Genomic DNA, 27002 nt, shown 5'->3' with positions numbered 1-27002 from the left:
GCTGGCTGAGATAAGCTCATTTTCAACGTCCAATTCAGAATGTAATAAAACCAGATCCAGCCATAAAATGCATCATTCTTTTTTGTTTTAGACAACATTTCATGCACTGTTAAACATGTTAAAGCAAGTTGCAAGTGAAAATCTATGTCTCTGACTGAGTTTGCATTACTGTGATTTGACCTCTCTGCTGGCTGAGATAAGCTCATTTTCAACGTCCAATTCAGAATGTAATAAAACCAGATCCAGCTATAAAATGCATCATTCTTTTTTGTTTTAGACAACATTTCATGCACTGTTAAACATGTTAAAGCAAGTTGCAAGTGAAAATCTATGTCTCTGACTGAGTTTGCATTACTGTGATTTGACCTCTCTGCTGGCTGAGATAAGCTCATTTTCAACGTCCAATTCAGAATGTAATAAAACCAGATCCAGCCATAAAATGCATCATTCTTTTTTGTTTTAGACAACATTTCATGCACTGTTAAACATGTTAAAGCAAGTTGCAAGTGAAAATCTATGTCTATGAGTGAGTTTGCATTACTGTGATTTGACCTCTCTGCTGGCTGAGATAAGCTCATTTTCAACGTCCAATTCAGAAAGTGATAAAACCAGATCCAGCCATAAAATGCATCATTCTTTTTTGTTTTAGACAACATTTCATGCACTGTTAAACATGTTAAAGCAAGTTGCAAGTGAAAATCTATGTCTCTGACTGAGTTTGCATTACTGTGATTTGACCTCTCTGCTGGCTGAGATAAGCTCATTTTCAACGTCCAATTCAGAATGTAATAAAACCAGATCCAGCTATAAAATGCATCATTCTTTTTTGTTTTAGACAACATTTCATGCACTGTTAAACATGTTAAAGCAAGTTGCAAGTGAAAATCTATGTCTCTGACTGAGTTTGCATTACTGTGATTTGACCTCTCTGCTGGTTGAGATAAGCTCATTTTCAACGTCCAATTCAGAATGTAATAAAACCAGATCCAGCCATAAAATGCATCATTCTTTTTTGTTTTAGAAAACATTTCATGCACTGTTAAACATGTTAAAGCAAGTTGCAAGTGAAAATCTATGTCTCTGACTGAGTTTGCATTACTGTGATTTGACCTCTCTGCTGGCTGAGATAAGCTCATTTTCAACGTCCAATTCAGAATGTAATAAAACCTGATCCAGCTATAAAATGCATCATTCTTTTTTGTTTTAGACAACATTTCATGCACTGTTAAACATGTTAAAGCAAGTTGCAAGTGAAAATCTATGTCTCTGACTGAGTTTGCATTACTGTGATTTGACCTCTCTGCTGGCTGAGATAAGCTCATTTTCAACGTCCTATTCAGAATGTAATAAAACCAGATCCAGCCATAAAATGCATCATTCTTTTTTGTTTTAGACAACATTTCATGCACTGTTAAACATGTTAAAGCAAGTTGCAAGTGAAAATCTATGTCTCTGACTGAGTTTGCATTACTGTGATTTGACCTCACTGCTGGCTGAGATAAGCTCATTTTCAACGTCCAATTCAGAATGTAATAAAACCTGATCCAGCTATAAAATGCATCATTCTTTTTTGTTTTAGACAACATTTCATGCACTGTTAAACATGTTAAAGCAAGTTGCAAGTGAAAATCTATGTCTCTGACTGAGTTTGCATTACTGTGATTTGACCTCTCTGCTGGCTGAGATAAGCTCATTTTCAACGTCCAATTCAGAATGTAATAAAACCTCCAGCTATAAAATGCATCATTCTTTTTTGTTTTAGACAACATTTCATGCACTGTTAAACATGTTAAAGCAAGTTGCAAGTGAAAATCTATGTCTCTGACTGAGTTTGCATTACTGTGATTTGACCTCTCTGCTGGCTGAGATAAACTCATTTTCAACGTCCAATTCAGAATGTAATAAAACCAGATCCAGCCATAAAATGCATCATTCTTTTTTGTTTTAGACAACATTTCATGCACTGTTAAACATGTTAAAGCAAGTTGCAAGTGAAAATCTATGTCTCTGACTGAGTTTGCATTACTGTGATTTGACCTCTCTGCTGGCTGAGATAAGCTCATTTTCAACGTCCAATTCAGAATGTAATAAAACCAGATCCAGCCATAAAATGCATCATTCTTTTTTGTTTTAGACAACATTTCATGCACTGTTAAACATGTTAAAGCAAGTTGCAAGTGAAAATCTATGTCTCTGACTGAGTTTGCATTACTGTGATTTGACCTCACTGCTGGCTGAGATAAGCTCATTTTTAACGTCCAATTCAGAATGTAATAAAACCTGATCCAGCTATAAAATGCATCATTCTTTTTTGTTTTAGACAACATTTCATGCACTGTTAAACATGTTAAAGCAAGTTGCAAGTGAAAATCTATGTCTCTGACTGAGTTTGCATTACTGTGATTTGACCTCTCTGCTGGCTGAGATAAGCTCATTTTCAACGTCCAATTCAGAATGTAATAAAACCTGATCCAGCTATAAAATGCATCATTCTTTTTTGTTTTAGACAACATTTCATGCACTGTTAAACATGTTAAAGCAAGTTGCAAGTGAAAATCTATGTCTCTGACTGAGTTTGCATTACTGTGATTTGACCTCTCTGCTGGCTGAGATAAACTCATTTTCAACGTCCAATTCAGAATGTAATAAAACCAGATCCAGCCATAAAATGCATCATTCTTTTTTGTTTTAGACAACATTTCATGCACTGTTAAACATGTTAAAGCAAGTTGCAAGTGAAAATCTATGTCCCTGACTGAGTTTGCATTACTGTGATTTGACCTCTCTGCTGGCTGAGATAAGCTCATTTTCAACGTCCAATTCAGAATATAATAAAACCTGATCCAGCCATAAAATGCATCATTCTTTTTTGTTTTAGACAACATTTCATGCACTGTTAAACATGTTAAAGCAAGTTGCAAGTGAAAATCTATGTCTCTGACTGAGTTTGCATTACTGTGATTTGACCTCTCTGCTGGCTGAGATAAGCTCATTTTCAACGTCCAATTCAGAATGTAATAAAACCAGATCCAGCTATAAAATGCATCATTCTTTTTTGTTTTAGACAACATTTCATGCACTGTTAAACATGTTAAAGCAAGTTGCAAGTGAAAATCTATGTCTCTGACTGAGTTTGCATTACTGTGATTTGACCTCTCTGCTGGCTGAGATAAGCTCATTTTCAACGTCCAATTCAGAATGTAATAAAACCAGATCCAGCCATAAAATGCATCATTCTTTTTTGTTTTAGACAACATTTCATGCACTGTTAAACATGTTAAAGCAAGTTGCAAGTGAAAATCTATGTCTCTGACTGAGTTTGCATAACTGTGATTTGACCTCTCTGCTGGCTGAGATAAGCTCATTTTCAACGTCCAATTCAGAATATATTAAAACCTGATCCAGCTATAAAATGCATCATTCTTTTTTGTTTTAGACAACATTTCATGCACTGTTAAACATGTTAAAGCAAGTTGCAAGTGAAAATCTATGTCTCTGACTGAGTTTGTATTACTGTGATTTGACCTCTCTGCTGGCTGAGATAAGCTCATTTTCAACGTCCAATTCAGAATGTAATAAAACCTGATCCAGCTATAAAATGCATCATTCTTTTTTGTTTTAGACAACATTTCATGCACTGTTAAACATGTTAAAGCAAGTTGCAAGTGAAAATCTATGTCTCTGACTGAGTTTGCATTACTGTGATTTGACCTCTCTGCTGGCTGAGATAAGCTCATTTTCAACGTCTAATTCAGAATGTAATAAAACCTGATCCAGCTATAAAATGCATCATTCTTTTTTGTTTTAGACAACATTTCATGCACTGTTAAACATGTTAAAGCAAGTTGCAAGTGAAAATCTATGTCTCTGACTGAGTTTGCATTACTGTGATTTGACCTCTCTGCTGGCTGAGATAAGCTCATTTTCAACGTCCAATTCAGAATGTAATAAAACCAGATCCAGCCATAAAATGCATCATTCTTTTTTGTTTTAGACAACATTTCATGCACTGTTAAACATGTTAAAGCAAGTTGCAAGTGAAAATCTATGTCTCTGACTGAGTTTGCATTACTGTGATTTGACCTCTCTGCTGGCTGAGATAAGCTCATTTTCAACGTCCAATTCAGAAAGTGATAAAAACAGATCCAGCCATAAAATGCATCATTCTTTTTTGTTTTAGACAACATTTCATGCACTGTTAAACATGTTAAAGCAAGTTGCAAGTGAAAATCTATGTCTCTGACTGAGTTTGCATTACTGTGATTTGACCTCTGCTGGCTGAGATAAGCTCATTTTCAACGTCCAATTCAGAATGTAATAAAACCAGATCCAGCTATAAAATGCATCATTCTTTTTTGTTTTAGACAACATTTCATGCACTGTTAAACATGTTAAAGCAAGTTGCAAATGAAAATCTATGTCTCTGACTGAGTTTGCATTACTGTGATTTGACCTCTCTGCTGGCTGAGATAAGCTCATTTTCAACGTCCAATTCAGAATGTAATAAAACCAGATCCAGCCATAAAATGCATCATTCTTTTTTGTTTTAGAAAACATTTCATGCACTGTTAAACATGTTAAAGCAAGTTGCAAGTGAAAATCTATGTCTCTGACTGAGTTTGCATTACTGTGATTTGACCTCTCTGCTGGCTGAGATAAGCTCATTTTCAACGTCCAATTCAGAATGTAATAAAACCAGATCCAGCCATAAAATGCATCATTCTTTTTTGTTTTAGACAACATTTCATGCACTGTTAAACATGTTAAAGCAAGTTGCAAGTGAAAATCTATGTCTCTGACTGAGTTTGCATTACTGTGATTAAACCTCTCTGCTGGCTGAGATAAGCTCATTTTCAACGTCCAATTCAGAATGTAATAAAACCTGATCCAGCTATAAAATGCATCATTCTTTTTTGTTTTAGACAACATTTCATGCACTGTTAAACATGTTAAAGCAAGTTGCAAGTGAAAATCTATGTCTCTGACTGAGTTTGCATTACTGTGATTAAACCTCTCTGCTGGCTGAGATAAGCTCATTTTCAACGTCCAATTCAGAATGTAATAAAACCAGATCCAGCCATAAAATGCATCATTCTTTTTTGTTTTAGACAACATTTCATGCACTGTTAAACATGTTAAAGCAAGTTGCAAGTGAAAATCTATGTTTCTGACTGAGTTTGCATTAGACCTCTCTGCTGGCTGAGATAAGCTCATTTTCAACGTCCAATTCAGAATGTAATAAAACCAGATCCAGCCATAAAATGCATCATTCTTTTTTGTTTTAGACAACATTTCATGCACTGTTAAACATGTTAAAGCAAGTTGCAAGTGAAAATCTATGTCTCTGACTGAGTTTGCATTACTGTGATTTGACCTCTCTGCTGGCTGAGATAAGCTCATTTTCAACGTCCAATTCAGAAAGTGATAAAAACAGATCCAGCCATAAAATGCATCATTCTTTTTTTGTTTTAGACAACATTTCATGCACTGTTAAACATGTTAAAGCAAGTTGCAAGTGAAAATCTATGTCTCTGACTGAGTTTGCATTACTGTGATTTAACCTCTCTGCTGGCTGAGATAAGCTCATTTTCAACGTCCAATTCAGAATGTAATAAAACCAGATCCAGCCATAAAATGCATCATTCTTTTTTGTTTTAGAAAACATTTCATGCACTGTTAAACATGTTAAAGCAAGTTGCAAGTGAAAATCTATGTCTCTGACTGAGTTTGCATTACTGTGATTTGACCTCTCTGCTGGCTGAGATAAGCTCATTTTCAACGTCCAATTCAGAATGTAATAAAACCTGATCCAGCTATAAAATGCATCATTCTTTTTTGTTTTAGACAACATTTCATGCACTGTTAAACATGTTAAAGCAAGTTGCAAGTGAAAATCTATGTCTCTGACTGAGTTTGCATTACTGTGATTTGACCTCTCTGCTGGCTGAGATAAGCTCATTTTCAACGTCCAATTCAGAATGTAATAAAACCAGATCCAGCCATAAAATGCATCATTCTTTTTTGTTTTAGACAACATTTCATGCACTGTTAAACATGTTAAAGCAAGTTGCAAGTGAAAATCTATGTCTCTGACTGAGTTTGCATTACTGTGATTTGACCTCTCTGCTGGCTGAGATAAACTCATTTTCAACGTCCAATTCAGAATGTAATAAAACCAGATCCAGCCATAAAATGCATCATTCTTTTTTGTTTTAGACAACATTTCATGCACTGTTAAACATGTTAAAGCAAGTTGCAAGTGAAAATCTATGTCTATGAGTGAGTTTGCATTACTGTGATTTGACCTCTCTGCTGGCTGAGATAAGCTCATTTTCAACGTCCAATTCAGAAAGTGATAAAACCAGATCCAGCCATAAAATGCATCATTCTTTTTTGTTTTAGACAACATTTCATGCACTGTTAAACATGTTAAAGCAAGTTGCAAGTGAAAATCTATGTCTCTGACTGAGTTTGCATTACTGTGATTTGACCTCTCTGCTGGCTGAGATAAGCTCATTTTCAACGTCCAATTCAGAATGTAATAAAACCAGATCCAGCCATAAAATGCATCATTCTTTTTTGTTTTAGAAAACATTTCATGCACTGTTAAACATGTTAAAGCAAGTTGCAAGTGAAAATCTATGTCTCTGACTGAGTTTGCATTACTGTGATTTGATCTCTCTGCTGGCTGAGATAAGCTCACTTTCAACGTCCAATTCAGAATGTAATAAAACCAGATCCAGCCATAAAATGCATCATTCTTTTTTGTTTTAGACAACATTTCATGCACTGTTAAACATGTTAAAGCAAGTTGCAAGTGAAAATCTATATTTCTGACTGAGTTTGCATTAGACCTCTCTGCTGGCTGAGATAAGCTCATTTTCAACGTCCAATTCAGAATGTAATAAAACCAGATCCAGCCATAAAATGCATCATTCTTTTTTGTTTTAGACAACATTTCATGCACTGTTAAACATGTTAAAGCAAGTTGCAAGTGAAAATCTATGTCTCTGACTGAGTTTGCATTACTGTGATTTGACCTCACTGCTGGCTGAGATAAGCTCATTTTCAACATCCAATTCAGAATGTAATAAAACCTGATCCAGCTATAAAATGCATCATTCTTTTTTGTTTTAGACAACATTTCATGCACTGTTAAACATGTTAAAGCAAGTTGCAAGTGAAAATCTATGTCTCTGACTGAGTTTGCATTACTGTGATTTGACCTCTCTGCTGGCTGAGATAAGCTCATTTTCAACGTCCAAGTCAGAATGTAATAAAACCAGATCCAGCTATAAAATGCATCATTCTTTTTTGTTTTAGACAACATTTCATGCACTGTTAAACATGTTAAAGCAAGTTGCAAGTGAAAATCTATGTCTCTGACTGAGTTTGCATTACTGTGATTTGACCTCTCTGCTGGCTGAGATAAGCTCATTTTCAACGTCCAATTCAGAATGTAATAAAACCAGATCCAGCCATAAAATGCATCATTCTTTTTTGTTTTAGACAACATTTCATGCACTGTTAAACATGTTAAAGCAAGTTGCAAGTGAAAATCTATGTCTCTGACTGAGTTTGCATTACTGTGATTTGACCTCTCTGCTGGCTGAGATAAGCTCATTTTCAACGTCCAATTCAGAATGTAATAAAACCAGATCCAGCCATAAAATGCATCATTCTTTTTTGTTTTAGACAACATTTCATGCACTGTTAAACATGTTAAAGCAAGTTGCAAGTGAAAATCTATGTCTATGAGTGAGTTTGCATTACTGTGATTTGACCTCTCTGCTGGCTGAGATAAGCTCATTTTCAACGTCCAATTCAGAAAGTGATAAAACCAGATCCAGCCATAAAATGCATCATTCTTTTTTGTTTTAGACAACATTTCATGCACTGTTAAACATGTTAAAGCAAGTTGCAAGTGAAAATCTATGTCTCTGACTGAGTTTGCATTACTGTGATTTGACCTCTCTGCTGGCTGAGATAAGCTCATTTTCAACGTCCAATTCAGAATGTAATAAAACCAGATCCAGCCATAAAATGCATCATTCTTTTTTGTTTTAGAAAACATTTCATGCACTGTTAAACATGTTAAAGCAAGTTGCAAGTGAAAATCTATGTCTCTGACTGAGTTTGCATTACTGTGATTTGATCTCTCTGCTGGCTGAGATAAGCTCACTTTCAACGTCCAATTCAGAATGTAATAAAACCAGATCCAGCCATAAAATGCATCATTCTTTTTTGTTTTAGACAACATTTCATGCACTGTTAAACATGTTAAAGCAAGTTGCAAGTGAAAATCTATATTTCTGACTGAGTTTGCATTAGACCTCTCTGCTGGCTGAGATAAGCTCATTTTCAACGTCCAATTCAGAATGTAATAAAACCAGATCCAGCCATAAAATGCATCATTCTTTTTTGTTTTAGACAACATTTCATGCACTGTTAAACATGTTAAAGCAAGTTGCAAGTGAAAATCTATGTCTCTGACTGAGTTTGCATTACTGTGATTTGACCTCACTGCTGGCTGAGATAAGCTCATTTTCAACATCCAATTCAGAATGTAATAAAACCTGATCCAGCTATAAAATGCATCATTCTTTTTTGTTTTAGACAACATTTCATGCACTGTTAAACATGTTAAAGCAAGTTGCAAGTGAAAATCTATGTCTCTGACTGAGTTTGCATTACTGTGATTTGACCTCTCTGCTGGCTGAGATAAGCTCATTTTCAACGTCCAAGTCAGAATGTAATAAAACCAGATCCAGCTATAAAATGCATCATTCTTTTTTGTTTTAGACAACATTTCATGCACTGTTAAACATGTTAAAGCAAGTTGCAAGTGAAAATCTATGTCTCTGACTGAGTTTGCATTACTGTGATTTGACCTCTCTGCTGGCTGAGATAAGCTCATTTTCAACGTCCAATTCAGAATGTAATAAAACCAGATCCAGCCATAAAATGCATCATTCTTTTTTGTTTTAGACAACATTTCATGCACTGTTAAACATGTTAAAGCAAGTTGCAAGTGAAAATCTATGTCTCTGACTGAGTTTGCATTACTGTGATTTGACCTCTCTGCTGGCTGAGATAAGCTCATTTTCAACGTCCAATTCAGAATGTAATAAAACCAGATCCAGCTATAAAATGCATCATTCTTTTTTGTTTTAGACAACATTTCATGCACTGTTAAACATGTTAAAGCAAGTTGCAAGTGAAAATCTATGTCTCTGACTGAGTTTGCATTACTGTGATTTGACCTCTCTGCTGGCTGAGATAAGCTCATTTTCAACGTCCAATTCAGAATGTAATAAAACCAGATCCAGCCATAAAATGCATCATTCTTTTTTGTTTTAGACAACATTTCATGCACTGTTAAACATGTTAAAGCAAGTTGCAAGTGAAAATCTATGTCTATGAGTGAGTTTGCATTACTGTGATTTGACCTCTCTGCTGGCTGAGATAAGCTCATTTTCAACGTCCAATTCAGAAAGTGATAAAACCAGATCCAGCCATAAAATGCATCATTCTTTTTTGTTTTAGACAACATTTCATGCACTGTTAAACATGTTAAAGCAAGTTGCAAGTGAAAATCTATGTCTCTGACTGAGTTTGCATTACTGTGATTTGACCTCTCTGCTGGCTGAGATAAGCTCATTTTCAACGTCCAATTCAGAATGTAATAAAACCAGATCCAGCTATAAAATGCATCATTCTTTTTTGTTTTAGACAACATTTCATGCACTGTTAAACATGTTAAAGCAAGTTGCAAGTGAAAATCTATGTCTCTGACTGAGTTTGCATTACTGTGATTTGACCTCTCTGCTGGCTGAGATAAGCTCATTTTCAACGTCCAATTCAGAATGTAATAAAACCAGATCCAGCCATAAAATGCATCATTCTTTTTTGTTTTAGAAAACATTTCATGCACTGTTAAACATGTTAAAGCAAGTTGCAAGTGAAAATCTATGTCTCTGACTGAGTTTGCATTACTGTGATTTGACCTCTCTGCTGGCTGAGATAAGCTCATTTTCAACGTCCAATTCAGAATGTAATAAAACCTGATCCAGCTATAAAATGCATCATTCTTTTTTGTTTTAGACAACATTTCATGCACTGTTAAACATGTTAAAGCAAGTTGCAAGTGAAAATCTATGTCTCTGACTGAGTTTGCATTACTGTGATTTGACCTCTCTGCTGGCTGAGATAAGCTCATTTTCAACGTCCTATTCAGAATGTAATAAAACCAGATCCAGCCATAAAATGCATCATTCTTTTTTGTTTTAGACAACATTTCATGCACTGTTAAACATGTTAAAGCAAGTTGCAAGTGAAAATCTATGTCTCTGACTGAGTTTGTATTACTGTGATTTGACCTCACTGCTGGCTGAGATAAGCTCATTTTCAACGTCCAATTCAGAATGTAATAAAACCTGATCCAGCTATAAAATGCATCATTCTTTTTTGTTTTAGACAACATTTCATGCACTGTTAAACATGTTAAAGCAAGTTGCAAGTGAAAATCTATGTCTCTGACTGAGTTTGCATTACTGTGATTTGACCTCTCTGCTGGCTGAGATAAGCTCATTTTCAACGTCCAATTCAGAATGTAATAAAACCTCCAGCTATAAAATGCATCATTCTTTTTTGTTTTAGACAACATTTCATGCACTGTTAAACATGTTAAAGCAAGTTGCAAGTGAAAATCTATGTCTCTGACTGAGTTTGCATTACTGTGATTTGACCTCTCTGCTGGCTGAGATAAACTCATTTTCAACGTCCAATTCAGAATGTAATAAAACCAGATCCAGCCATAAAATGCATCATTCTTTTTTGTTTTAGACAACATTTCATGCACTGTTAAACATGTTAAAGCAAGTTGCAAGTGAAAATCTATGTCTCTGACTGAGTTTGCATTACTGTGATTTGACCTCTCTGCTGGCTGAGATAAGCTCATTTTCAACGTCCAATTCAGAATGTAATAAAACCAGATCCAGCCATAAAATGCATCATTCTTTTTTGTTTTAGACAACATTTCATGCACTGTTAAACATGTTAAAGCAAGTTGCAAGTGAAAATCTATGTCTCTGACTGAGTTTGCATTACTGTGATTTGACCTCACTGCTGGCTGAGATAAGCTCATTTTCAACGTCCAATTCAGAATGTAATAAAACCTGATCCAGCTATAAAATGCATCATTCTTTTTTGTTTTAGACAACATTTCATGCACTGTTAAACATGTTAAAGCAAGTTGCAAGTGAAAATCTATGTCTCTGACTGAGTTTGCATTACTGTGATTTGACCTCTCTGCTGGCTGAGATAAGCTCATTTTCAACGTCCAATTCAGAATGTAATAAAACCTGATCCAGCTATAAAATGCATCATTCTTTTTTGTTTTAGACAACATTTCATGCACTGTTAAACATGTTAAAGCAAGTTGCAAGTGAAAATCTATGTCTCTGACTGAGTTTGCATTACTGTGATTTGACCTCTCTGCTGGCTGAGATAAACTCATTTTCAACGTCCAATTCAGAATGTAATAAAACCAGATCCAGCCATAAAATGCATCATTCTTTTTTGTTTTAGACAACATTTCATGCACTGTTAAACATGTTAAAGCAAGTTGCAAGTGAAAATCTATGTCCCTGACTGAGTTTGCATTACTGTGATTTGACCTCTCTGCTGGCTGAGATAAGCTCATTTTCAACGTCCAATTCAGAATATAATAAAACCTGATCCAGCCATAAAATGCATCATTCTTTTTTGTTTTAGACAACATTTCATGCACTGTTAAACATGTTAAAGCAAGTTGCAAGTGAAAATCTATGTCTCTGACTGAGTTTGCATTACTGTGATTTGACCTCTCTGCTGGCTGAGATAAGCTCATTTTCAACGTCCAATTCAGAATGTAATAAAACCAGATCCAGCTATAAAATGCATCATTCTTTTTTGTTTTAGACAACATTTCATGCACTGTTAAACATGTTAAAGCAAGTTGCAAGTGAAAATCTATGTCTCTGACTGAGTTTGCATTACTGTGATTTGACCTCTCTGCTGGCTGAGATAAGCTCATTTTCAACGTCCAATTCAGAATGTAATAAAACCAGATCCAGCCATAAAATGCATCATTCTTTTTTGTTTTAGACAACATTTCATGCACTGTTAAACATGTTAAAGCAAGTTGCAAGTGAAAATCTATGTCTCTGACTGAGTTTGCATTACTGTGATTTGACCTCTCTGCTGGCTGAGATAAGCTCATTTTCAACGTCCAATTCAGAATGTAATAAAACCAGATCCAGCCATAAAATGCATCATTCTTTTTTGTTTTAGACAACATTTCATGCACTGTTAAACATGTTAAAGCAAGTTGCAAGTGAAAATCTATGTCTCTGACTGAGTTTGCATTACTGTGATTTGACCTCTCTGCTGGCTGAGATAAGCTCATTTTCAACGTCCAATTCAGAATGTAATAAAACCTGATCCAGCTATAAAATGCATCATTCTTTTTTGTTTTAGACAACATTTCATGCACTGTTAAACATGTTAAAGCAAGTTGCAAGTGAAAATCTATGTCTCTGACTGAGTTTGCATTACTGTGATTTGACCTCTCTGCTGGCTGAGATAAGCTCATTTTCAACGTCCAATTCAGAATGTAATAAAACCAGATCCAGCCATAAAATGCATCATTCTTTTTTGTTTTAGACAACATTTCATGCACTGTTAAACATGTTAAAGCAAGTTGCAAGTGAAAATCTATGTCTCTGACTGAGTTTGCATAACTGTGATTTGACCTCTCTGCTGGCTGAGATAAGCTCATTTTCAACGTCCAATTCAGAATATATTAAAACCAGATCCAGCTATAAAATGCATCATTCTTTTTTGTTTTAGACAACATTTCATGCACTGTTAAACATGTTAAAGCAAGTTGCAAGTGAAAATCTATGTCTCTGACTGAGTTTGTATTACTGTGATTTGACCTCTCTGCTGGCTGAGATAAGCTCATTTTCAACGTCCAATTCAGAATGTAATAAAACCTGATCCAGCTATAAAATGCATCATTCTTTTTTGTTTTAGACAACATTTCATGCACTGTTAAACATGTTAAAGCAAGTTGCAAGTGAAAATCTATGTCTCTGACTGAGTTTGCATTACTGTGATTTGACCTCTCTGCTGGCTGAGATAAGCTCATTTTCAACGTCTAATTCAGAATGTAATAAAACCTGATCCAGCTATAAAATGCATCATTCTTTTTTGTTTTAGACAACATTTCATGCACTGTTAAACATGTTAAAGCAAGTTGCAAGTGAAAATCTATGTCTCTGACTGAGTTTGCATTACTGTGATTTGACCTCTCTGCTGGCTGAGATAAGCTCATTTTCAACGTCCAATTCAGAATGTAATAAAACCAGATCCAGCCATAAAATGCATCATTCTTTTTTGTTTTAGACAACATTTCATGCACTGTTAAACATGTTAAAGCAAGTTGCAAGTGAAAATCTATGTCTCTGACTGAGTTTGCATTACTGTGATTTGACCTCTCTGCTGGCTGAGATAAGCTCATTTTCAACGTCCAATTCAGAAAGTGATAAAAACAGATCCAGCCATAAAATGCATCATTCTTTTTTGTTTTAGACAACATTTCATGCACTGTTAAACATGTTAAAGCAAGTTGCAAGTGAAAATCTATGTCTCTGACTGAGTTTGCATTACTGTGATTTGACCTCTGCTGGCTGAGATAAGCTCATTTTCAACGTCCAATTCAGAATGTAATAAAACCAGATCCAGCTATAAAATGCATCATTCTTTTTTGTTTTAGACAACATTTCATGCACTGTTAAACATGTTAAAGCAAGTTGCAAATGAAAATCTATGTCTCTGACTGAGTTTGCATTACTGTGATTTGACCTCTCTGCTGGCTGAGATAAGCTCATTTTCAACGTCCAATTCAGAATGTAATAAAACCAGATCCAGCCATAAAATGCATCATTCTTTTTTGTTTTAGAAAACATTTCATGCACTGTTAAACATGTTAAAGCAAGTTGCAAGTGAAAATCTATGTCTCTGACTGAGTTTGCATTACTGTGATTTGACCTCTCTGCTGGCTGAGATAAGCTCATTTTCAACGTCCAATTCAGAATGTAATAAAACCAGATCCAGCCATAAAATGCATCATTCTTTTTTGTTTTAGACAACATTTCATGCACTCTTAAACATGTTAAAGCAAGTTGCAAGTGAAAATCTATGTCTCTGACTGAGTTTGCATTACTGTGATTAAACCTCTCTGCTGGCTGAGATAAGCTCATTTTCAACGTCCAATTCAGAATGTAATAAAACCTGATCCAGCTATAAAATGCATCATTCTTTTTTGTTTTAGACAACATTTCATGCACTGTTAAACATGTTAAAGCAAGTTGCAAGTGAAAATCTATGTCTCTGACTGAGTTTGCATTACTGTGATTAAACCTCTCTGCTGGCTGAGATAAGCTCATTTTCAACGTCCAATTCAGAATGTAATAAAACCAGATCCAGCCATAAAATGCATCATTCTTTTTTGTTTTAGAAAACATTTCATGCACTGTTAAACATGTTAAAGCAAGTTGCAAGTGAAAATCTATGTCTCTGACTGAGTTTGCATTACTGTGATTTGACCTCTCTGCTGGCTGAGATAAGCTCATTTTCAACGTCCAATTCAGAATGTAATAAAACCAGATCCAGCCATAAAATGCATCATTCTTTTTTGTTTTAGACAACATTTCATGCACTGTTAAACATGTTAAAGCAAGTTGCAAGTGAAAATCTATGTCTCTGACTGAGTTTGCATTACTGTGATTTGACCTCTCTGCTGGCTGAGATAAGCTCATTTTCAACGTCCAATTCAGAAAGTGATAAAACCAGATCCAGCCATAAAATGCATCATTCTTTTTTGTTTTAGACAACATTTCATGCACTGTTAAACATGTTAAAGCAAGTTGCAAGTGAAAATCTATGTCTCTGACTGAGTTTGCATTACTGTGATTTGACCTCTCTGCTGGCTGAGATAAGCTCATTTTCAACGTCCAATTCAGAATGTAATAAAACCAGATCCAGCCATAAAATGCATCATTCTTTTTTGTTTTAGAAAACATTTCATGCACTGTTAAACATGTTAAAGCAAGTTGCAAGTGAAAATCTATGTCTCTGACTGAGTTTGCATTACTGTGATTTGACCTCTCTGCTGGCTGAGATAAGCTCATTTTCAACGTCCAATTCAGAATGTAATAAAACCAGATCCAGCCATAAAATGCATCATTCTTTTTTGTTTTAGACAACATTTCATGCACTGTTAAACATGTTAAAGCAAGTTGCAAGTGAAAATCTATATTTCTGACTGAGTTTGCATTAGACCTCTCTGCTGGCTGAGATAAGCTCATTTTCAACGTCCAATTCAGAATGTAATAAAACCAGATCCAGCCATAAAATGCATCATTCTTTTTTGTTTTAGACAACATTTCATGCACTGTTAAACATGTTAAAGCAAGTTGCAAGTGAAAATCTATGTCTCTGACTGAGTTTGCATTACTGTGATTTGACCTCACTGCTGGCTGAGATAAGCTCATTTTCAACGTCCAATTCAGAATGTAATAAAATCTGATCCAGCTATAAAATGCATCATTCTTTTTTGTTTTAGACAACATTTCATGCACTGTTAAACATGTTAAAGCAAGTTGCAAGTGAAAATCTATGTCTCTGACTGAGTTTGCATTACTGTGATTTGACCTCTCTGCTGGCTGAGATAAACTCATTTTCAACGTCCAATTCAGAATGTAATAAAACCAGATCCAGCCATAAAATGCATCATTCTTTTTTGTTTTAGACAACATTTCATGCACTGTTAAACATGTTAAAGCAAGTTGCAAGTGAAAATCTATGTCCCTGACTGAGTTTGCATTACTGTGATTTGACCTCTCTGCTGGCTGAGATAAGCTCATTTTCAACGTCCAATTCAGAATATAATAAAACCTGATCCAGCCATAAAATGCATCATTCTTTTTTGTTTTAGACAACATTTCATGCACTGTTAAACATGTTAAAGCAAGTTGCAAGTGAAAATCTATGTCTCTGACTGAGTTTGCATTACTGTGATTTGACCTCTCTGCTGGCTGAGATAAGCTCATTTTCAACGTCCAATTCAGAATGTAATAAAACCAGATCCAGCTATAAAATGCATCATTCTTTTTTGTTTTAGACAACATTTCATGCACTGTTAAACATGTTAAAGCAAGTTGCAAGTGAAAATCTATGTCTCTGACTGAGTTTGCATTACTGTGATTTGACCTCTCTGCTGGCTGAGATAAGCTCATTTTCAACGTCCAATTCAGAATGTAATAAAACCAGATCCAGCCATAAAATGCATCATTCTTTTTTGTTTTAGACAACATTTCATGCACTGTTAAACATGTTAAAGCAAGTTGCAAGTGAAAATCTATGTCTCTGACTGAGTTTGCATTACTGTGATTTGACCTCTCTGCTGGCTGAGATAAGCTCATTTTCAACGTCCAATTCAGAATGTAATAAAACCAGATCCAGCCATAAAATGCATCATTCTTTTTTGTTTTAGACAACATTTCATGCACTGTTAAACATGTTAAAGCAAGTTGCAAGTGAAAATCTATGTCTCTGACTGAGTTTGCATTACTGTGATTTGACCTCTCTGCTGGCTGAGATAAGCTCATTTTCAACGTCCAATTCAGAATGTAATAAAACCTGATCCAGCTATAAAATGCATCATTCTTTTTTGTTTTAGACAACATTTCATGCACTGTTAAACATGTTAAAGCAAGTTGCAAGTGAAAATCTATGTCTCTGACTGAGTTTGCATTACTGTGATTTGACCTCTCTGCTGGCTGAGATAAGCTCATTTTCAACGTCCAATTCAGAATGTAATAAAACCAGATCCAGCCATAAAATGCATCATTCTTTTTTGTTTTAGACAACATTTCATGCACTGTTAAACATGTTAAAGCAAGTTGCAAGTGAAAATCTATGTCTCTGACTGAGTTTGCATAACTGTGATTTGACCTCTCTGCTGGCTGAGATAAGCTCATTTTCAACGTCCAATTCAGAATATATTAAAACCTGATCCAGCTATAAAATGCATCATTCTTTTTTGTTTTAGACAACATTTCATGCACTGTTAAACATGTTAAAGCAAGTTGCAAGTGAAAATCTATGTCTCTGACTGAGTTTGTATTACTGTGATTTGACCTCTCTGCTGGCTGAGATAAGCTCATTTTCAACGTCCAATTCAGAATGTAATAAAACCTGATCCAGCTATAAAATGCATCATTCTTTTTTGTTTTAGACAACATTTCATGCACTGTTAAACATGTTAAAGCAAGTTGCAAGTGAAAATCTATGTCTCTGACTGAGTTTGCATTACTGTGATTTGACCTCTCTGCTGGCTGAGATAAGCTCATTTTCAACGTCTAATTCAGAATGTAATAAAACCTGATCCAGCTATAAAATGCATCATTCTTTTTTGTTTTAGACAACATTTCATGCACTGTTAAACATGTTAAAGCAAGTTGCAAGTGAAAATCTATGTCTCTGACTGAGTTTGCATTACTGTGATTTGACCTCTCTGCTGGCTGAGATAAGCTCATTTTCAACGTCCAATTCAGAATGTAATAAAACCAGATCCAGCCATAAAATGCATCATTCTTTTTTGTTTTAGACAACATTTCATGCACTGTTAAACATGTTAAAGCAAGTTGCAAGTGAAAATCTATGTCTCTGACTGAGTTTGCATTACTGTGATTTGACCTCTCTGCTGGCTGAGATAAGCTCATTTTCAACGTCCAATTCAGAAAGTGATAAAAACAGATCCAGCCATAAAATGCATCATTCTTTTTTGTTTTAGACAACATTTCATGCACTGTTAAACATGTTAAAGCAAGTTGCAAGTGAAAATCTATGTCTCTGACTGAGTTTGCATTACTGTGATTTGACCTCTGCTGGCTGAGATAAGCTCATTTTCAACGTCCAATTCAGAATGTAATAAAACCAGATCCAGCTATAAAATGCATCATTCTTTTTTGTTTTAGACAACATTTCATGCACTGTTAAACATGTTAAAGCAAGTTGCAAATGAAAATCTATGTCTCTGACTGAGTTTGCATTACTGTGATTTGACCTCTCTGCTGGCTGAGATAAGCTCATTTTCAACGTCCAATTCAGAATGTAATAAAACCAGATCCAGCCATAAAATGCATCATTCTTTTTTGTTTTAGAAAACATTTCATGCACTGTTAAACATGTTAAAGCAAGTTGCAAGTGAAAATCTATGTCTCTGACTGAGTTTGCATTACTGTGATTTGACCTCTCTGCTGGCTGAGATAAGCTCATTTTCAACGTCCAATTCAGAATGTAATAAAACCAGATCCAGCCATAAAATGCATCATTCTTTTTTGTTTTAGACAACATTTCATGCACTCTTAAACATGTTAAAGCAAGTTGCAAGTGAAAATCTATGTCTCTGACTGAGTTTGCATTACTGTGATTAAACCTCTCTGCTGGCTGAGATAAGCTCATTTTCAACGTCCAATTCAGAATGTAATAAAACCTGATCCAGCTATAAAATGCATCATTCTTTTTTGTTTTAGACAACATTTCATGCACTGTTAAACATGTTAAAGCAAGTTGCAAGTGAAAATCTATGTCTCTGACTGAGTTTGCATTACTGTGATTAAACCTCTCTGCTGGCTGAGATAAGCTCATTTTCAACGTCCAATTCAGAATGTAATAAAACCAGATCCAGCCATAAAATGCATCATTCTTTTTTGTTTTAGAAAACATTTCATGCACTGTTAAACATGTTAAAGCAAGTTGCAAGTGAAAATCTATGTCTCTGACTGAGTTTGCATTACTGTGATTTGACCTCTCTGCTGGCTGAGATAAGCTCATTTTCAACGTCCAATTCAGAATGTAATAAAACCAGATCCAGCCATAAAATGCATCATTCTTTTTTGTTTTAGACAACATTTCATGCACTGTTAAACATGTTAAAGCAAGTTGCAAGTGAAAATCTATATTTCTGACTGAGTTTGCATTAGACCTCTCTGCTGGCTGAGATAAGCTCATTTTCAACGTCCAATTCAGAATGTAATAAAACCAGATCCAGCCATAAAATGCATCATTCTTTTTTGTTTTAGACAACATTTCATGCACTGTTAAACATGTTAAAGCAAGTTGCAAGTGAAAATCTATGTCTCTGACTGAGTTTGCATTACTGTGATTTGACCTCTCTGCTGGCTGAGATAAGCTCATTTTCAACGTCCAATTCAGAATGTAATAAAACCAGATCCAGCCATAAAATGCATCATTCTTTTTTGTTTTAGACAACATTTCATGCACTGTTAAACATGTTAAAGCAAGTTGCAAGTGAAAATCTATGTCTCTGACTGAGTTTGCATTACTGTGATTTGACCTCTCTGCTGGCTGAGATAAGCTCATTTTCAACGTCCAATTCAGAATGTAATAAAACCAGATCCAGCCATAAAATGCATCATTCTTTTTTGTTTTAGACAACATTTCATGCACTGTTAAACATGTTAAAGCAAGTTGCAAGTGAAAATCTATGTCTCTGACTGAGTTTGCATTACTGTGATTTGACCTCTCTGCTGGCTGAGATAAGCTCATTTTCAACGTCCAATTCAGAATGTAATAAAACCTGATCCAGCTATAAAATGCATCATTCTTTTTTGTTTTAGACAACATTTCATGCACTGTTAAACATGTTAAAGCAAGTTGCAAGTGAAAATCTATGTCTCTGACTGAGTTTGCATTACTGTGATTTGACCTCTCTGCTGGCTGAGATAAGCTCATTTTCAACATCCAATTCAGAATGTAATAAAACCAGATCCAGCCATAAAATGCATCATTCTTTTTTGTTTTAGACAACATTTCATGCACTGTTAAACATGTTAAAGCAAGTTGCAAGTGAAAATCTATGTCTCTGACTGAGTTTGCATTACTGTGATTTGACCTCTCTGCTGGCTGAGATAAGCTCATTTTCAACGTCCAATTCAGAAAGTGATAAAACCAGATCCAGCCATAAAATGCATCATTCTTTTTTGTTTTAGACAACATTTCATGCACTGTTAAACATGTTAAAGCAAGTTGCAAGTGAAAATCTATGTCTCTGACTGAGTTTGCATTACTGTGATTTGACCTCTCTGCTGGCTGAGATAAGCTCATTTTCAACGTCCAATTCAGAATGTAATAAAACCAGATCCAGCCATAAAATGCATCATTCTTTTTTGTTTTAGAAAACATTTCATGCACTGTTAAACATGTTAAAGCAAGTTGCAAGTGAAAATCTATGTCTCTGACTGAGTTTGCATTACTGTGATTTGACCTCTCTGCTGGCTGAGATAAGCTCATTTTCAACGTCCAATTCAGAATGTAATAAAACCAGATCCAGCCATAAAATGCATCATTCTTTTTTGTTTTAGACAACATTTCATGCACTGTTAAACATGTTAAAGCAAGTTGCAAGTGAAAATCTATATTTCTGACTGAGTTTGCATTAGACCTCTCTGCTGGCTGAGATAAGCTCATTTTCAACGTCCAATTCAGAATGTAATAAAACCAGATCCAGCTATAAAATGCATCATTCTTTTTTGTTTTAGACAACATTTCATGCACTGTTAAACATGTTAAAGCAAGTTGCAAGTGAAAATCTATGTCTCTGACTGAGTTTGCATTACTGTGATTTGACCTCACTGCTGGCTGAGATAAGCTCATTTTCAACGTCCAATTCAGAATGTAATAAAATCTGATCCAGCTATAAAATGCATCATTCTTTTTTGTTTTAGACAACATTTCATGCACTGTTAAACATGTTAAAGCAAGTTGCAAGTGAAAATCTATGTCTCTGACTGAGTTTGCATTACTGTGATTTGACCTCTCTGCTGGCTGAGATAAGCTCATTTTCAACGTCCAATTCAGAATGTAATAAAACCAGATCCAGCTATAAAATGCATCATTCTTTTTTGTTTTAGACAACATTTCATGCACTGTTAAACATGTTAAAGCAAGTTGCAAGTGAAAATCTATGTCTCTGACTGAGTTTGCATTACTGTGATTTGACCTCTCTGCTGGCTGAGATAAGCTCATTTTCAACGTCCAATTCAGAATGTAATAAAACCAGATCCAGCCATAAAATGCATCATTCTTTTTTGTTTTAGACAACATTTCATGCACTGTTAAACATGTTAAAGCAAGTTGCAAGTGAAAATCTATGTCTATGAGTGAGTTTGCATTACTGTGATTTGACCTCTCTGCTGGCTGAGATAAGCTCATTTTCAACGTCCAATTCAGAAAGTGATAAAACCAGATCCAGCCATAAAATGCATCATTCTTTTTTGTTTTAGACAACATTTCATGCACTGTTAAACATGTTAAAGCAAGTTGCAAGTGAAAATCTATGTCTCTGACTGAGTTTGCATTACTGTGATTTGACCTCTCTGCTGGCTGAGATAAGCTCATTTTCAACGTCCAATTCAGAATGTAATAAAACCAGATCCAGCTATAAAATGCATCATTCTTTTTTGTTTTAGACAACATTTCATGCACTGTTAAACATGTTAAAGCAAGTTGCAAGTGAAAATCTATGTCTCTGACTGAGTTTGCATTACTGTGATTTGACCTCTCTGCTGGCTGAGATAAGCTCATTTTCAACGTCCAATTCAGAATGTAATAAAACAAGATCCAGCCATAAAATGCATCATTCTTTTTTGTTTTAGAAAACATTTCATGCACTGTTAAACATGTTAAAGCAAGTTGCAAGTGAAAATCTATGTCTCTGACTGAGTTTGCATTACTGTGATTTGACCTCTCTGCTGGCTGAGATAAGCTCATTTTCAACGTCCAATTCAGAATGTAATAAAACCTGATCCAGCTATAAAATGCATCATTCTTTTTTGTTTTAGACAACATTTCATGCACTGTTAAACATGTTAAAGCAAGTTGCAAGTGAAAATCTATGTCTCTGACTGAGTTTGCATTACTGTGATTTGACCTCTCTGCTGGCTGAGATAAGCTCATTTTCAACGTCCAATTCAGAATGTAATAAAACCAGATCCAGCCATAAAATGCATCATTCTTTTTTGTTTTAGACAACATTTCATGCACTGTTAAACATGTTAAAGCAAGTTGCAAGTGAAAATCTATGTCTCTGACTGAGTTTGCATTACTGTGATTTGACCTCACTGCTGGCTGAGATAAGCTCATTTTCAACGTCCAATTCAGAATGTAATAAAACCTGATCCAGCTATAAAATGCATCATTCTTTTTTGTTTTAGACAACATTTCATGCACTGTTAAACATGTTAAAGCAAGTTGCAAGTGAAAATCTATGTCTCTGACTGAGTTTGCATTACTGTGATTTGACCTCTCTGCTGGCTGAGATAAGCTCATTTTCAACGTCCAATTCAGAATGTAATAAAACCTCCAGCCATAAAATGCATCATTCTTTTTTGTTTTAGACAACATTTCATGCACTGTTAAACATGTTAAAGCAAGTTTCAAGTGAAAATCTATGTCTCTGACTGAGTTTGCATTACTGTGATTTGACCTCTCTGCTGGCTGAGATAAGCTCATTTTCAACGTCCAATTCAGAATGTAATAAAACCAGATCCAGCCATAAAATGCATCATTCTTTTTTGTTTTAGACAACATTTCATGCACTGTTAAACATGTTAAAGCAAGTTGCAAGTGAAAATCTATGTCTCTGACTGAGTTTGCATTACTGTGATTTGACCTCTCTGCTGGCTAAGATAAGCTCATTTTCAACGTCCAATTCAGAAAGTGATAAAACCAGATCCAGCCATAAAATGCATCATTCTTTTTTGTTTTAGACAACATTTCATGCACTGTTAAACATGTTAAAGCAAGTTGCAAGTGAAAATCTATGTCTCTGACTGAGTTTGCATTACTGTGATTTGACCTCTCTGCTGGCTGAGATAAGCTCATTTTCAACGTCCAATTCAGAATGTAATAAAACCAGATCCAGCCATAAAATGCATCATTCTTTTTTGTTTTAGAAAACATTTCATGCACTGTTAAACATGTTAAAGCAAGTTGCAAGTGAAAATCTATGTCTCTGACTGAGTTTGCATTACTGTGATTTGACCTCTCTGCTGGCTGAGATAAGCTCATTTTCAACGTCCAATTCAGAATGTAATAAAACCTGATCCAGCTATAAAATGCATCATTCTTTTTTGTTTTAGACAACATTTCATGCACTGTTAAACATGTTAAAGCAAGTTGCAAGTGAAAATCCATGTCTCTGACTGAGTTTGCATTACTGTGATTTGACCTCTCTGCTGGCTGAGATAAGCTCATTTTCAACGTCCAATTCAGAATGTAATAAAACCTGATCCAGCTATAAAATGCATCATTCTTTTTTGTTTTAGACAACATTTCATGCACTGTTAAACATGTTAAAGCAAGTTGCAAGTGAAAATCTATGTCTCTGACTGAGTTTGCATTACTGTGATTTGACCTCTCTGCTGGCTGAGATAAGCTCATTTTCAACGTCCAATTCAGAATGTAATAAAACCAGATCCAGCTATAAAATGCATCATTCTTTTTTGTTTTAGACAACATTTCATGCACTGTTAAACATGTTAAAGCAAGTTGCAAGTGAAAATCTATGTCTCTGACTGAGTTTGCATTACTGTGATTTGACCTCTCTGCTGGCTGAGATAAGCTCATTTTCAAAGTCCAATTCAGAATGTAATAAAACCAGATCCAGCCATAAAATGCATCATTCTTTTTTGTTTTAGACAACATTTCATGCACTGTTAAACATGTTAAAGCAAGTTGCAAGTGAAAATCTATGTCTCTGACTGAGTTTGCATTACTGTGATTTGACCTCTCTGCTGGCTGAGATGAGCTCATTTTCAACGTCCAATTCAGAAAGTGATAAAAACAGATCCAGCCATAAAATGCATCATTCTTTTTTGTTTTAGACAACATTTCATGCACTGTTAAACATGTTAAAGCAAGTTGCAAGTGAAAATCTATGTCTCTGACTGAGTTTGCATTACTGTGATTTGACCTCTCTGCTGGCTGAGATAAGCTCATTTTCAACGTCCAATTCAGAATGTAATAAAACCAGATCCAGCTATAAAATGCATCATTCTTTTTTGTTTTAGACAACATTTCATGCACTGTTAAACATGTTAAAGCAAGTTGCAAGTGAAAATCTATGTCTCTGACTGAGTTTGCATTACTGTGATTTGACCTCTCTGCTGGCTGAGATAAGCTCATTTTCAACGTCCAATTCAGAATGTAATAAAACAAGATCCAGCCATAAAATGCATCATTCTTTTTTGTTTTAGAAAACATTTCATGCACTGTTAAACATGTTAAAGCAAGTTGCAAGTGAAAATCTATGTCTCTGACTGAGTTTGCATTACTGTGATTTGACCTCTCTGCTGGCTGAGATAAGCTCATTTTCAACGTCCAATTCAGAATGTAATAAAACCTGATCCAGCTATAAAATGCATCATTCTTTTTTGTTTTAGACAACATTTCATGCACTGTTAAACATGTTAAAGCAAGTTGCAAGTGAAAATCTATGTCTCTGACTGAGTTTGCATTACTGTGATTTGACCTCTCTGCTGGCTGAGATAAGCTCATTTTCAACGTCCAATTCAGAATGTAATAAAACCAGATCCAGCCATAAAATGCATCATTCTTTTTTGTTTTAGACAACATTTCATGCACTGTTAAACATGTTAAAGCAAGTTGCAAGTGAAAATCTATGTCTCTGACTGAGTTTGCATTACTGTGATTTGACCTCACTGCTGGCTGAGATAAGCTCATTTTCAACGTCCAATTCAGAATGTAATAAAACCTGATCCAGCTATAAAATGCATCATTCTTTTTTGTTTTAGACAACATTTCATGCACTGTTAAACATGTTAAAGCAAGTTGCAAGTGAAAATCTATGTCTCTGACTGAGTTTGCATTACTGTGATTTGACCTCTCTGCTGGCTGAGATAAGCTCATTTTCAACGTCCAATTCAGAATGTAATAAAACCTCCAGCCATAAAATGCATCATTCTTTTTTGTTTTAGACAACATTTCATGCACTGTTAAACATGTTAAAGCAAGTTTCAAGTGAAAATCTATGTCTCTGACTGAGTTTGCATTACTGTGATTTGACCTCTCTGCTGGCTGAGATAAGCTCATTTTCAACGTCCAATTCAGAATGTAATAAAACCAGATCCAGCTATAAAATGCATCATTCTTTTTTGTTTTAGACAACATTTCATGCACTGTTAAACATGTTAAAGCAAGTTGCAAATGAAAATCTATGTCTCTGACTGAGTTTGCATTACTGTGATTTGACCTCTCTGCTGGCTGAGATAAGCTCATTTTCAACGTCCGATTCAGAATGTAATAAAACCAGATCCAGCCATAAAATGCATCATTCTTTTTTGTTTTAGAAAACATTTCATGCACTGTTAAACATGTTAAAGCAAGTTGCAAGTGAAAATCTATGTCTCTGACTGAGTTTGCATTACTGTGATTTGACCTCTCTGCTGGCTGAGATAAGCTCATTTTCAACGTCCAATTCAGAATGTAATAAAACCAGATCCAGCCATAAAATGCATCATTCTTTTTTGTTTTAGACAACATTTCATGCACTGTTAAACATGTTAAAGCAAGTTGCAAGTGAAAATCTATGTTTCTGACTGAGTTTGCATTAGACCTCTCTGCTGGCAGAGATAAGCTCATTTTCAACGTCCAATTCAGAATGTAATAAAACCAGATCCAGCCATAAAATGCATCATTCTTTTTTGTTTTAGACAACATTTCATGCACTGTTAAACATGTTAAAGCAAGTTGCAAGTGAAAATCTATGTCTCTGACTGAGTTTGCATTACTGTGATTTGACCTCACTGCTGGCTGAGATAAGCTCATTTTCAACGTCCAATTCAGAATGTAATAAAACCTGATTCAGCTATAAAATGCATCATTCTTTTTTGTTTTAGACAACATTTCATGCACTGTTAAACATGTTAAAGCAAGTTGCAAGTGAAAATCTATGTCTCTGACTGAGTTTGCATTACTGTGATTTGACCTCTCTGCTGGCTGAGATAAGCTCATTTTCAACGTCCAATTCAGAATGTAATAAAACCAGATCCAGCTATAAAATGCATCATTCTTTTTTGTTTTAGACAACATTTCATGCACTGTTAAACATGTTAAAGCAAGTTGCAAGTGAAAATCTATGTCTCTGACTGAGTTTGCATTACTGTGATTTGACCTCTCTGCTGGCTGAGATAAGCTCATTTTCAACGTCCAATTCAGAATGTAATAAAACCAGATCCAGCCATAAAATGCATCATTCTTTTTTGTTTTAGACAACATTTCATGCACTGTTAAACATGTTAAAGCAAGTTGCAAGTGAAAATCTATGTCTCTGACTGAGTTTGCATTACTGTGATTTGACCTCTCTGCTGGCTGAGATAAGCTCATTTTCAACGTCCAATTCAGAATGTAATAAAACCAGATCCAGCCATAAAATGCATCATTCTTTTTGTTTTAGACAACATTTCATGCACTGTTAAACATGTTAAAGCAAGTTGCAAGTGAAAATCTATGTCTCTGACTGAGTTTGCATTACTGTGATTTGACCTCTCTGCTGGCTGAGATAAGCTCATTTTCAACGTCCAATTCAGAATGTAATAAAACCAGATCCAGCCATAAAATGCATCATTCTTTTTTGTTTTAGACAACATTTCATGCACTGTTAAACATGTTAAAGCAAGTTGCAAGTGAAAATCTATGTCTCTGACTGAGTTTGCATTACTGTGATTTGACCTCACTGCTGGCTGAGATAAGCTCATTTTCAACGTCTAATTCAGAATGTAATAAAACCTGATCCAGCTATAAAATGCATCATTCTTTTTTGTTTTAGACAACATTTCATGCACTGTTAA

The 27002-nt window shown here is 35.0% G+C and overlaps 1 long non-coding RNA gene across 1 annotated transcript; it reads right to left on the bottom strand.

Moving 5' to 3' along the window:
* Positions 1–8986: 8986 nt before the first annotated feature.
* On the bottom strand, positions 8987–26854 carry LOC147842805 (uncharacterized). Its single transcript, XR_015498321.1, has 4 exons — positions 25581–26854; positions 13780–14082; positions 12226–13037; positions 8987–9437 (listed from the first exon to the last, which is right to left on the bottom strand). It is a non-coding gene; the product is annotated as an uncharacterized LOC147842805 (long non-coding RNA).
* Between the last annotated feature and the right edge of the window lie 148 nt (positions 26855–27002).

This window comes from Danio rerio, chromosome 8, assembly GCF_052040795.2.
Source record: "Danio rerio strain M-AB ecotype USA chromosome 8, GRCz13ab, whole genome shotgun sequence".
Classification (NCBI taxonomy): Eukaryota; Metazoa; Chordata; class Actinopteri; order Cypriniformes; family Danionidae; genus Danio; species Danio rerio.
Note: the sequence above shows the minus strand (reverse complement) of the source record. Positions and strands in the feature narration are given on the sequence as shown.